Source organism: Phoenix dactylifera, chromosome 6 (assembly GCF_051530095.1).
Source record: "Phoenix dactylifera cultivar Ajwa chromosome 6, Ajwa_hap1_PhDact_Kaust_v1.1, whole genome shotgun sequence".
In the NCBI taxonomy this organism is placed as follows: domain Eukaryota; kingdom Viridiplantae; phylum Streptophyta; class Magnoliopsida; order Arecales; family Arecaceae; genus Phoenix; species Phoenix dactylifera.
This window is the reverse complement of record NC_143195.1, coordinates 32,325,447-32,339,663: the sequence shown is the minus strand read 5'-3', so window position 1 is coordinate 32,339,663 and position 14,217 is coordinate 32,325,447.

The window sequence follows — 14,217 nt, the reverse complement described above, 5'->3', positions numbered from 1 at the left end:
TTGGAGTAAAACTCGGATATCGCTTGAGGCTACAAGATGGGCAATGTAGCCCGAACCAGATGGACCCCCAACCAGCCTACGTACTCTAAAGTCGTGATGCGAAACCAGAAGCCTCTCTGCTCAGGGTGCAACTCTTCAAACATCCCTTCCCAGATTCTCCCTCTCTTGCATGAATTCGCATTCTAGAAGTTGCATGCGGCTTAGATGACTAATCCCATAAAGTCTGTTTCTACGTTTAAAGAAAACGTAATTTCTAAGTTTACTGCATGCAAACTAGTAACGTCTCTCTCTCTCTCTCTCTCTCTCTCGCCAGTGTATGAACTGCTCAGCGAAAATGTGCATATGAACTGTCTTAATTGTTGGGGATCCACAGCCACAAATCTAAAGTTTAGGAGCTAGCTACCCATCTCCTCTCTCTCTCTCTCCATCTCTCTGTGTGTGAATGTCGTAAGCTGTAGGGTATCCAAGGTCCACAAGCATAAAGCTCACGGATCATTCATCATACCCCATAATGGATGTCTAGGACAATTGTACGCACCACTTCCCTTGAAACCCAAGAGATATGACCCCTCCTCGAGCAAAGAAACAAACCCCACACACAGCGTGGGAATCTTGACCAGAACCATTCACCCTTGCCCTCAGCTACCCACCATTACAGACGAAAAAGAATTTATCAAAAGAAATTCCTCCAACCCATGAGGGTCCGTCACCCAACGTTGGCTGCCCTGAGCTTACTTGGCAGCCCTATGCCCCCCCTACTCCCAAGCTCCACAAGGACTGGTCTTTCCTTTATTTATGACCCTGGGGTACCACACCAAGTGATTATTATGTTCTTGCTAATCCAATCATATTTGCTCACATATGTTTGAGAGCCTTCGCGCAAAGGAATATTTCCACGGCTTCCTACCCTTATAATTACTCCAAGGATGCGGCCTTGGGAAGACCTTAACCTCCCAAGCATCATCTCGTAGGTTGGTAAAGCACGGAGAGGAAGACGGAGAGAGAGAGAGAAGGCAGCGGGGTCCACCACTAGCTGCCACAAACACAAAGGCCTTCCCATTATTCTTCGCATCAAGGCCTATAATTTTGTCTCCTCTAGCTTTAGAGGTGTTCCCCTCCATCATGGCCGTTCACAGCAAGGTCAATGGCATCAAAAGGTGCTTCTTTTCCTCGAGTTTTCATTGCATTTCTTTGCGGAAAGAGAGCAGGTGAAAAGACGGGCAGCGAGAGGTACCAACCGTGGATGGGTCCGAAACAAGAAGACAACCATGTGAGTCCAATAGAAAGCCAAATGATGTGGAGACCATCTCCTCTCTAGCTACGTGGAAAAAGTCATCAGTCCATACATGAGTATTGCCCTTTAAAAAACCAAGAGTTTGTACTTGTTAGAAGTATCTATAGAAAGAAGTCATGGATATTTTAAATTACAATTGCTTCCTCCGAAGGACTGGCCTCTGAAACTTATGATAGTATTCTTAGACATGGTTCTGAAAATTTTCGTGCACGGCTCCAGGATTAAGCTGTTCAGGGTTCGGATTCTTGATAACAAATAAGATTACCCCCTTCATATCTAATTAAGTTCGCATCAAAGTAACATGATTTTTTAACTTAAGTTTATGCATTAATATAATTAGTGCGGTGCTTATATATGTAATTAAGTAAATATATTAGATGACTTTCTTCGCTACAAGAGGACTTTGAGCCCCCTTTCTCCCCCAAATAATCATGTTTCAGTGCATCATGATGGTCATCTTTGTACGTGGAGGTTATTGGCCCACCAAGCTCATAATAGTTACCATAATGGTTGTGAAAATATTAGAAAACTTGTCTCCTTTTCATTCCGCGTAGAGGTCTAATTGTGCTCGGTAGATTTGAATGACCCACAAGATAATCTCATATTATGAGTAGTAATCTACTTTTCTTATCCCTAGATGATTAACTTATAAATAATAATTTATTAGAAATATCCTAATAGATAATACAAGCCCATTATACGTGGTTGTGAGACACTGCAGGGTGACTCCATCAAATTTATGCTACTTAGTCAAGGCACCATGGATTAGCTTGATTGACATAGGTGTAGACCAATCCGATGGAAGTTACTTTTGGCTAGCTTACAGCTGCTTCTCTATCATATATATTCATTGTATTCTTAATGATATTTTGATGAGGGCTTGCAATAGCTATGTTTGCACCTGTTGTATTATATCTTCATCATTTAGTAACCAATCGTGGTAGAGCTAAACCAAGGGTATAGATTGGAAGCAACTCTAAAACACTAATATGGAGTGCATGCACTACATTATGTCTCAATTTCAACAACAAAAAATATACTATTTGTTCTAGCAGCAGTGATGTGCTTTTCGTTCTACTTTATAGATGTAATGTCCGGGCCCACAACCTACTAGGCCCAATAGAAAAATAGGCCCAGTTAAGGGTTGGGCCCAAATTTTACTGTAGCCAGTATAATGATTATTATAAAAAAAAAAAAAAAAAAAAAAAATCATACTGTAGCCAGTACGAAGGGATAAGACCGACAGGGAAGGGTGACCCCCACCCCTGCTGGCAGTCGATGCCGGCGCACCGGAGACAGAGGGGGCGGCGGCCATTCCCGGAGAGGGGAGGCATGGAGCGGATGGGACCTCTCAGAGAGGGGGGTCTCATCTTCTAAACCACTATTTAAGTCCCTGCCGGCAACCCTAAGTCGGAGGCCCCCAAGAACACTGAAAGAGAGAGAGCCGAAGCCCTGGAGCCTAAGGCGGAAGAGCCCTGAAGCTCCAAGAGGAAGGAGGGACTACGAGGGGGAGGAACGGCCCAACGGTAACCAGCAAAAATCCAGGTAAGTGGCCCTTAGGTTAAATAATAAAGTTTTAGGGAGTGGAGATACCCCTCTGTAGGGTATTCTCCCCTCTGTTTCACTGATGAAACAGAGGGGAGGAGACTGGCACAGAGAGAGAGAAGGAGACCGGCACGGGAGAGAAGAACAGGAGGAGGGCCGTGGGCCGGACCCACAGGCTGCGGGCCGGACCAACAGGCCGCGGGCCGGCCTGAGAACGGCCCAAGCCGAGCCCACGCCACCCCGGCCGAGCCCAGCCGGACTCGGCCTGCGGGTGACAGGCCCCGGCCGTGGCTGCCCTAGGGCTGAGGGGCAGCCAAGGGCCGCCGGGTCTGCCGTGCCGGCGACCAACGCGGCCTCAAGGCCGCCAGCCTCAGCCGAGCCCCACCTCTCCGCCGGCCGAGAGGTGGTGGCGAGACTCACACACAAAAAAAAAAAAAAAAAAAAAAAAAAAAAGAAGAAGAAAACGGAAGAGGAAGAAGAACAAAGTAAAGAAAAAAAAAAAAAAAAAAAAAAGAGAGGGGGCACTTACCGCGGACCACGGCCTTACCTCGCCGTGGTCGGAGCCGGAGAAGTTCTCCCGGAGGAGATCGGCCTCGATCCCACCTCCCGGCTCTTCTCCTCTCCTCCGGCATCACTTCGACGGAGAGGGAAAGGGCCGGCCTCCCACCGTCGCCGCCCCGAAGGGGAAGCACCACTCCGGGCTGATAGATCTGGCCGGGGAGGGTTCGGTGAAGGTCGGAGCCGGAGAAGAGGGCCGGAAGCATGGGCTTCGGTAGAGACAAAGAAGAGAAGAGGGAAAGAGAGGGAGTGACCGAGAGGGGGAAGGCCACAGATCTGGCCGGAGGAGAAGAAGGGGAGCCGGAGGGCCGGCCGGAGGTATGGTTTCGGTGGAGACGACGGAGAGAAAAGAGAGAGAGAGAGAGAGAGAGCGGCCGGATGAGGGAGAGGGGGTCGGGAAGGTGAAGAGGCGGAAGCCTCTGGAAGGGGGGAGAAAGAACCCGATAACGGGTTCGCGGGTCGGATCCGAATCCGAACCCGCAACCCGTTAAGCCCAAAGAAAAAGAAAAAGAAAAAGAAAAAGAAAAAGAAAAAGAAAAAGAAAAAAAAAAGGGAAAGGGTTTAGCCAAATTTGACTAAACCCGAGCCCAATCAAATTGGGCTAAGTCTGGACAAGCCAGACTATAAATTAAACCAAAATTAAAGCCCAATTTAAGCCAATGTAATTAATTTGGGGGCCAAATTGATCCCGGATTGACCCTGACTCAGGCCCAAACGGGTCACAGTGACCCTAAACCCGAAATTAAACCCAATTAAGCTGGGAATTAAGCTTAGTGGCCAATCGGAAGGCCAATTAAGACTTATGAGCCCAGCCAAGACCCCAATACAGAGGAATTAGGCTTGGGCTAAATTTCAGATAGAAAAGGAAATAATATATTGTTATCATGACATGATTGTAGGTGACTTAGGACACGTCACCAGGACGCAGGAGACCTAGGAGAAAGGCGAATCACTGTAAGTAACCTGTTCTAATCCTATTATAGATCATGTCATGTTATTAATGTTTTCCTAAGCATTTATTTTAAGTACATATGTTTCATGCATGATATGTTACAATGCATAAGTAACTTGCATGATCCCAGAAGCTATGGCTATGTATGCAACCTGATGATATTGATATTTTAATCATGCATGTAAGTTTATAAAGTCTTAGCTAGCCCCAGAGGCACTATAATGGGCTCAAAGATGCTACTGAGAATGACTGAGCCGCCAGTGGCTGAATAGTAACTGAGCTGCCCCGCCAGTGGCTGAATAGTAACTGAGCCTGCCCCGCCAGTGGCTGAATTGGAATTGGGCCTGCCCCGCCAGTGGCTGAATAGTAACTGAGCTGCCCCGCCAGTGGCTGAATAGTAACTGAGCTGGCCCCGCCAGTGGTCGAGTCTAACTTCGCAGTAGCATCCGAGAGAAAAAGGACCACGGCATGCCGGGGCACGGTTTCATATGCATATTTTATGAAAAATTTTGTGATTTGCACTACTGCTTTGTTTAAATTGCATACTTATTATGCCAGGATGATTTTTAGATAAACATGCATGTCAGCTTCTCAAAACCCTGATTTACATGTTTAGTCTACTGGTTGATCCGGTAGGATTATGCAGGATTACTTACTGAGCCGTGTAGCTCACATCTGTTTATGTTTCGTTTTCTTTCAGATCCTCACCAGTGATCGCCATCAGACATGTTTTTATTTTGTTACAGAGCTTCGTATTTTTGGAGAAGCTTATATACTTTTGTACATATGAATAGCCTAGAAGTTCTGTATTTTTGGTTTTCAAACTTGAAGGTTGTACTGCAAACTTTTAATATATATATATAAGGATAAATCCTTTTGGCTACCTGTTACCCCTGTATGAGGCTGCGTGCTACTGTGGGCGATAGTCGGCAATAGCACGGCCGTGTCACGGATCCGGATCCGGGGTGTGACATCTAGTGGTATCAGAGCCTTAGGTTAAACAATAGAATAACCATAAAATGCCTAAGGAAAAGGGTAGTTAAGAATGTCACCGTTATAGAAAATGTTATAATATGCTAGTTATCATAACCTCACTTTAAAAAAATTTTGACTGCTAGGTGATCATTAGGAAAATATGGATGACGACCGGAGACCACCCTCCCCGGAGCCCAGCGAGCGGTCAGTTTCCCCGGATACTCCACGGTCTGCAGCAGGTCAGGCAGGCCTAGCCGGAGTGTATCAGCTTATGGCGCAAGTGCTGCAACAGCAGCAGATGATGCAGTTGGCCGCTATGCCATCAGCAGACTCCTGCTATGAGAGGTTCCGCCGACTGAACCCCCCGACCTTTGAGGGTGGGTCTGACCCTATGGCGGCTGAAACATGGATCCGGGAGATAGAAAAGATGTTCCGAGCCCTCCACTTTCCTGATGAGGTGACAGTCCGGCTGGCGACCTCTATGCTGACAGGAAACGCCGAATACTGGTGGACGGCCATGGAGACGGCTTATGCCGTTGACAGACTCACCTGGAGGGACTTTAAGGGGATGTTTTACAATCAATACTTTCCGGACTCAGTGCACCTGGCGAAGCAGAATGAGTTTTTGACACTAACCCAGACTGACCAGATGTCCGTTCTGGAGTACGCCAATAAATTTAACGAACTGGGACGATTTTGCCCCCAGTTCATGGAGGATGAGAGAAGTAAGGTGAACCGGTTTGAGCAGGGATTGAGGTACAACATTCGGTCCCGAATATCCTCCCATTTATTCTCAAGCTACAAAGATGTACTGGACCGAGCCTTGAAGGTTGAGGCTGACCTGATACGGTCCGGGAGAGAGAGGGAGGACCTGAAGAGGACCCGGTCATCAGGAGCACCGAGTAGTGGGGCTGGAGGCAGCAAGGGGGCTGTGCCCAAGAAGAGACAGAGCAGAGGCTGCCCCACCTGTGGCGGAAACCACAGGGGTACCTGCATGAAGAAGACCGGAGCTTGTTATTCTTGCGGGCAGACAGGACACATCGCCCGCAACTGCCCTAGCCGAAAGAAGGACGAGCCCCGACATACTGCACCAGAGGACCAGAGATCGAGGGGTAACCCTCGGGTTTTCGCACTGACTCGACAGGATGCCAGTGCTAGCGATCAAGTGGTGACAGGTACACTTCTGGTCAACTTGATTCCTGCCCTCATTCTATTTGATTCTGGTTCTACGCATTCTTTCGTGTCGGTTAGCTTTTCCAGACAATTACATAGCACATCTGAGAAATTAGTGGAACCATGGCATGTTGCTACACCCCTTCAGAAAACCGCAATTGTTGACATTAAATATAAAGATTGCATAATTCAGATAGGGGAAAAAGAATTAGAGACAAATCTTTTACAGCTTGACATGCAAGACTTTGATATTATCTTGGGCATGGACTGGATGTCACAGTATCACGCCCACATTGATTGTTACCACAAGAGGGTGGTATTTCGGATACCTGGGGAGCAAGAATTTTTCTTTCAGGGCGATATACCCCTTCAAGATGCTCCTACACTACACTTTATTTCTGTCTTGAAAGCTGGAAAGGCTGTGAGAAAAGGGTGTATGGCCTATCTGGCCTGTGTAATGGATACCCAGAAAGAGACCAAACTGGAAGATATTCCAGTAGTCAGAAAATATCCGGATGTCTTCCCGGAGGAATTACCAGGATTACCCCCAGACCGAGAGATCGAATTCACAATCGACCTCGCACCAGGAGAGGGGCCAGTCTCCAAGGCTCCTTACCGGATGGCCCCTGCTGAGTTAAGGGAATTGAAGGTACAACTACAAGAACTCCTGGATAAAAAGTTCATCCAGCCCAGTGCGTCGCCATGGGGAGCTCCTGTCCTATTTGTGAAAAAGAAAGACGGGAGTATGCGACTATGCATCGATTACCGGGAATTGAACAAGATAACCATAAAGAACAAATATCCCCTACCACGGATCGATGACCTGTTTGATCAGCTGCAAGGCGCCCAGGTCTTCTCCAAGATAGATTTGAGGTCAGGCTACCATCAGCTGAAGATCAAATCTGAGGATGTGCCAAAAACTGCATTTCGAACCAGGTATGGGCATTATGAATTTCTGGTTATGCCTTTTGGACTGACCAATGCCCCGGCTGCATTTATGGACTTGATGAACAGAGTCTTTAAACAATATTTGGATCAGTTCGTGATAGTTTTTATCGATGACATTTTGATATACTCAAAGAGCCGGAAGGAACATGAAGACCATTTGAGGATAGTGCTACGAATCCTTCGAGAGAAGAGGCTGTACGCCAAGCTGAACAAATGTGAGTTCTGGCTGGACAGTGTGGCGTTCCTCGGCCATATAATCTCCAAGGAAGGAGTGTCAGTGGACCCCAAGAAGATAGAAGCGGTGGTGGATTGGCCTCGTCCCACCAACGCCAAGGAAATAAGAAGCTTTTTGGGATTAGCCGGGTATTACCGGCGATTTGTGGAAGGGTTCTCCAAAATAGCTACCCCCTTGACCCAGTTGACTAAGAAACGGGCCAAGTTTATCTGGGACGGCAAGTGTGAGAGGAGCTTCCAGGAGCTTAAACAAAGGTTAGTTTCTGCCCCAATTTTGACATTACCATCCTTAACTGGAGAATTTACCATCTACAGTGATGCTTCCAAGAACGGGCTAGGCTGTGTGCTGATGCAAGATGGCAAGGTGGTAGCCTATGCCTCGAGACAGCTGAAACCCTATGAACAGAATTACCCGACACACGACCTAGAGTTGGCCGCAGTAGTGTTCGCCTTGAAACTTTGGAGACATTATTTGTATGGCGAACACTGTGATGTGTACACCGACCACAAGAGCCTGAAGTATATATTCACCCAGAAGGAATTGAATATGAGGCAAAGAAGGTGGTTGGAACTCTTGAAGGATTATGACCTGAGTATTAAATACCACCCAGGAAAGGCCAACGTGGTGGCGGATGCCCTAAGCAGAAAGTCAGTTATAAGCTCCGCCGCTTTACTCACCACTCAACCACAGATTCAGAAGGATCTCGATGAAATGCAGGTTGAGGTGGTTACCCAAACTACAAAAATTTTGCTGGCCGCCTTGAGTATACAACCAACCTTGATTGATAGAATAAAGGTTGCCCAGCAGTCTGATGAGCACATTTGTCAGCTCAAGGATGAAGTGGAGAAAGGGTTGCGACCCGAACTCCAAATGCACCCAGATGGCACTCTAAGGTTTGGCCACCGACTGTGTGTACCGGCAAATGTTGACCTAAAAAGGGAAATCATGGAAGAAGCCCACCAATCCCGTTTCTCTATTCATCCAGGCAGTACTAAAATGTACCGGGACCTTCGGGAACATTATTGGTGGAAGGGGATGAAGAGAGAAATAGCTGAGTTTGTGGCCCGATGCTTGACCTGTCAGCTAGTAAAAGCAGAGCACCAGAGGCCAGCAGGGTTGCTGGAACCAATAGAAATTCCTGAATGGAAGTGGGAGCACATCACGATGGACTTTGTTACAGGACTCCCCAAAACGGTGAGAAAGAATGATGCAGTGTGGGTGATTGTTGATCGCCTTACAAAATCAGCTCATTTTCTGCCATTCAGAATTGGTACTCCTTTAGACAAGCTGGCCCAATTATACATCGATGAGATTGTACGCCTGCACGGAGTACCAGTGAGCATCATTTCTGATCGTGACCCCCGATTCGTGTCCAGATTCTGGGAAAGCTTTCAGAAGGCCATGGGTACCGGACTGAGGCTCAGTACAGCATACCACCCCCAGACTGACGGCCAGTCAGAGCGGACAATCCAAACTCTGGAAGACATGCTGAGGGCTTGCACTGTGGACCTAGGTGGAAACTGGGATAGTCACATACCACTGGTGGAATTTGCTTATAACAATAGCTACCATTCCAGTATCCAGATGGCCCCATACGAAGCTCTCTATGGGAGAAGATGCCGATCCCCCTTACACTGGGATGATGTCGGGGAGCGGAAAATGCTAGGACCTGAACTGGTCCAGCACACCAGAGACAAGGTACTACTAATTAAGCAAAGGCTTCAGGCTGCCCAGGATAGACAGAAAAGATGGGCTGACAGAGGAAGAAGGGCCTCGGAATTTTTGGAGGGGAACTTTGTCTTCCTAAAAATTTCACCATCAAAGGGTATTACCCGATTCGGAAGACACGGCAAATTAAGTCCTCGCTACATTGGCCCATTTGAGGTTCTTGCTAGAATAGGCAAAGTTGCCTACAAATTGGCCCTACCTTCAGAGCTATCAGGCGTACACAACGTCTTTCACGTCTCCTTGTTACGGAGGTACGTCCCGGATCCCAGCCATGTGGTACCACATGAACCTCTGCAATTAAATAAAGATTTAACCTATGAGGAGGCTCCCCTGTGCATCATAGACAGAAAAGAGCAAATCCTCCGAAGGCGCACCATTCCCTACGTTAAAGTCCAGTGGACCAACCACACTGAAAGGGAAGCTACCTGGGAATTGGAGGAAGAGATGCGACAACGCTACCCTCAGCTCTTCGAGAACCAAGGTATGTTTAATTTCGAGGACGAAATTTATTTAAGGGGGGAAGAATGTAATGTCCGGGCCCACAACCTACTAGGCCCAATAGAAAAATAGGCCCAGTTAAGGGTTGGGCCCAAATTTTACTGTAGCCAGTATAATGATTATTATAAAAAAAAAAAAAAAAAAAAAAAAAAAATCATACTGTAGCCAGTACGAAGGGATAAGACCGACAGGGAAGGGTGACCCCCACCCCTGCTGGCAGTCGATGCCGGCGCACCGGAGACAGAGGGGGCGGCGGCCATTCCCGGAGAGGGGAGGCATGGAGCGGATGGGACCTCTCAGAGAGGGGGGTCTCATCTTCTAAACCACTATTTAAGTCCCTGCCGGCAACCCTAAGTCGGAGGCCCCCAAGAACACTGAAAGAGAGAGAGCCGAAGCCCTGGAGCCTAAGGCGGAAGAGCCCTGAAGCTCCAAGAGGAAGGAGGGACTACGAGGGGGAGGAACGGCCCAACGGTAACCAGCAAAAATCCAGGTAAGTGGCCCTTAGGTTAAATAATAAAGTTTTAGGGAGTGGAGATACCCCTCTGTAGGGTATTCTCCCCTCTGTTTCACTGATGAAACAGAGGGGAGGAGACTGGCACAGAGAGAGAGAAGGAGACCGGCACGGGAGAGAAGAACAGGAGGAGGGCCGTGGGCCGGACCCACAGGCTGCGGGCCGGACCAACAGGCCGCGGGCCGGCCTGAGAACGGCCCAAGCCGAGCCCACGCCACCCCGGCCGAGCCCAGCCGGACTCGGCCTGCGGGTGACAGGCCCCGGCCGTGGCTGCCCTAGGGCTGAGGGGCAGCCAAGGGCCGCCGGGTCTGCCGTGCCGGCGACCAACGCGGCCTCAAGGCCGCCAGCCTCAGCCGAGCCCCACCTCTCCGCCGGCCGAGAGGTGGTGGCGAGACTCACACACAAAAAAAAAAAAAAAAAAAAAAAAAAAAAGAAGAAGAAAACGGAAGAGGAAGAAGAACAAAGTAAAGAAAAAAAAAAAAAAAAAAAAAGAGAGGGGGCACTTACCGCGGACCACGGCCTTACCTCGCCGTGGTCGGAGCCGGAGAAGTTCTCCCGGAGGAGATCGGCCTCGATCCCACCTCCCGGCTCTTCTCCTCTCCTCCGGCATCACTTCGAAGGAGAGGGAAAGGGCCGGCCTCCCACCGTCGCCGCCCCGAAGGGGAAGCACCACTCCGGGCTGATAGATCTGGCCGGGGAGGGTTCGGTGAAGGTCGGAGCCGGAGAAGAGGGCCGGAAGCATGGGCTTCGGTAGAGACAAAGAAGAGAAGAGGGAAAGAGAGGGAGTGACCGAGAGGGGGAAGGCCACAGATCTGGCCGGAGGAGAAGAAGGGGAGCCGGAGGGCCGGCCGGAGGTATGGTTTCGGTGGAGACGACGGAGAGAAAAGAGAGAGAGAGAGAGAGAGAGCGGCCGGATGAGGGAGAGGGGGTCGGGAAGGTGAAGAGGCGGAAGCCTCTGGAAGGGGGGAGAAAGAACCCGATAACGGGTTCGCGGGTCGGATCCGAATCCGAACCCGCAACCCGTTAAGCCCAAAGAAAAAGAAAAAGAAAAAGAAAAAGAAAAAGAAAAAGAAAAAGAAAAAAAAAAGGGAAAGGGTTTAGCCAAATTTGACTAAACCCGAGCCCAATCAAATTGGGCTAAGTCTGGACAAGCCAGACTATAAATTAAACCAAAATTAAAGCCCAATTTAAGCCAATGTAATTAATTTGGGGGCCAAATTGATCCCGGATTGACCCTGACTCAGGCCCAAACGGGTCACAGTGACCCTAAACCCGAAATTAAACCCAATTAAGCTGGGAATTAAGCTTAGTGGCCAATCGGAAGGCCAATTAAGACTTATGAGCCCAGCCAAGACCCCAATACAGAGGAATTAGGCTTGGGCTAAATTTCAGATAGAAAAGGAAATAATATATTGTTATCATGACATGATTGTAGGTGACTTAGGACACGTCACCAGGACGCAGGAGACCTAGGAGAAAGGCGAATCACTGTAAGTAACCTGTTCTAATCCTATTATAGATCATGTCATGTTATTAATGTTTTCCTAAGCATTTATTTTAAGTACATATGTTTCATGCATGATATGTTACAATGCATAAGTAACTTGCATGATCCCAGAAGCTATGGCTATGTATGCAACCTGATGATATTGATATTTTAATCATGCATGTAAGTTTATAAAGTCTTAGCTAGCCCCAGAGGCACTATAATGGGCTCAAAGATGCTACTGAGAATGACTGAGCCGCCAGTGGCTGAATAGTAACTGAGCTGCCCCGCCAGTGGCTGAATAGTAACTGAGCCTGCCCCGCCAGTGGCTGAATTGGAATTGGGCCTGCCCCGCCAGTGGCTGAATAGTAACTGAGCTGCCCCGCCAGTGGCTGAATAGTAACTGAGCTGGCCCCGCCAGTGGTCGAGTCTAACTTCGCAGTAGCATCCGAGAGAAAAAGGACCACGGCATGCCGGGGCACGGTTTCATATGCATATTTTATGAAAAATTTTGTGATTTGCACTACTGCTTTGTTTAAATTGCATACTTATTATGCCAGGATGATTTTTAGATAAACATGCATGTCAGCTTCTCAAAACCCTGATTTACATGTTTAGTCTACTGGTTGATCCGGTAGGATTATGCAGGATTACTTACTGAGCCGTGTAGCTCACATCTGTTTATGTTTCGTTTTCTTTCAGATCCTCACCAGTGATCGCCATCAGACATGTTTTTATTTTGTTACAGAGCTTCGTATTTTTGGAGAAGCTTATATACTTTTGTACATATGAATAGCCTAGAAGTTCTGTATTTTTGGTTTTCAAACTTGAAGGTTGTACTGCAAACTTTTAATATATATATATAAGGATAAATCCTTTTGGCTACCTGTTACCCCTGTATGAGGCTGCGTGCTACTGTGGGCGATAGTCGGCAATAGCACGGCCGTGTCACGGATCCGGATCCGGGGTGTGACAATAGAAACATTCGAACTGAATCTATTCGAAAAGTGGCAGAACCCAATCAGCATAATCTAAACAACCACCAAAAAACATAATCTAGATAAAATTGCAAATATCATAAAAAATGTTCTTTGATGGGAAACCTCAAATCTTTCCCTTCTTTTTGTTTCCAATGAGCTTATGACCATGTTAAATGGCCTAGGATTGCTCCATAGCCTATTTAGATAGAACACAAAAGACCAACATGACTATATTCCGGGATTTTGGTTGCACAACCAGTATAATTTATATGAGAAGCACGCTTCAACATTGATGTTAATTCGTTAGTCTCAAGGAGGTCGGAACACCATGTCAATATGGGTGCATGAATCACTACGGCTTGTATCTGATATGAGTAGAGATAGGATGACAGCGATCTCGATGTTGTGTGCATGCACATGTAACCGAGTTATTTTTTTTTAACCTCCATGTCTCATCCATGTACATGTATTATGAAAGTAGTAGTCATTACATGCCCATGTTAACGCCAATCTTTTATTAATCTGAACTTCCATCATGCCTTCAATCCTTTATGAAGAATTTGGTGGAGTGGGATATAATAATAGAGACCGCTATGGGACTCAGGCCACTATGCGTTGATTTCACTCAATTTACTACTACTTCAGCAATGCAGAAAGTTGGGCAGCTTGGGGAGGTATCAATTTGGTCCTGGAATATTCTTCTTCAAAATCTCCAGCACGGGTACGCACTCTAGTTTTTCAGAACATAGGTTTCAGCATTTAGCCACTTATCAATTACTCTTGCTGAATGCTTACAGATCATTTTTGAGAGAGAGAGAGAGAGGAAAGAAGACTACTGGGTGTAATCCCCATCAGTTGATGCTTATAGTTCTTGAATAGAATGTTTTTTTATGTTTTTAAGGAAACTAATCAAGCTGCTGACTATTCGTCCGAAAAGGCCTTTCCTCAAACTTTCTTTTTTCTTTTTTTTTAGTAAAATTAACAAACTTTGGTATTTGGTTTTGCTGCTTTCCCCACATCTCTCTCTTAAACTTGGTAATTAAAGACAAACATTATTACCTCTATTTTGTACTCTCGATAACTAATAAAGCCTAGCCTTCTGCCTTTGATAGAATCAAACAAATAAAGGTACAACAGAAAAACACTCAAAATAAGAGTTTATTTTTTTCACTTCAATTTGATATAGCATATTAGATGCTTATCCTTTATAACACACAAAAATTCCTCTTGTCGATAAGAGACGAGCTAGCTAGCTAGCCTCAGACAAGAGGAACATGATGGCCTTTCCCTCAACCCTAGGCCCTAGCTAGCCGAAGGTCAAACTCCATTGTATG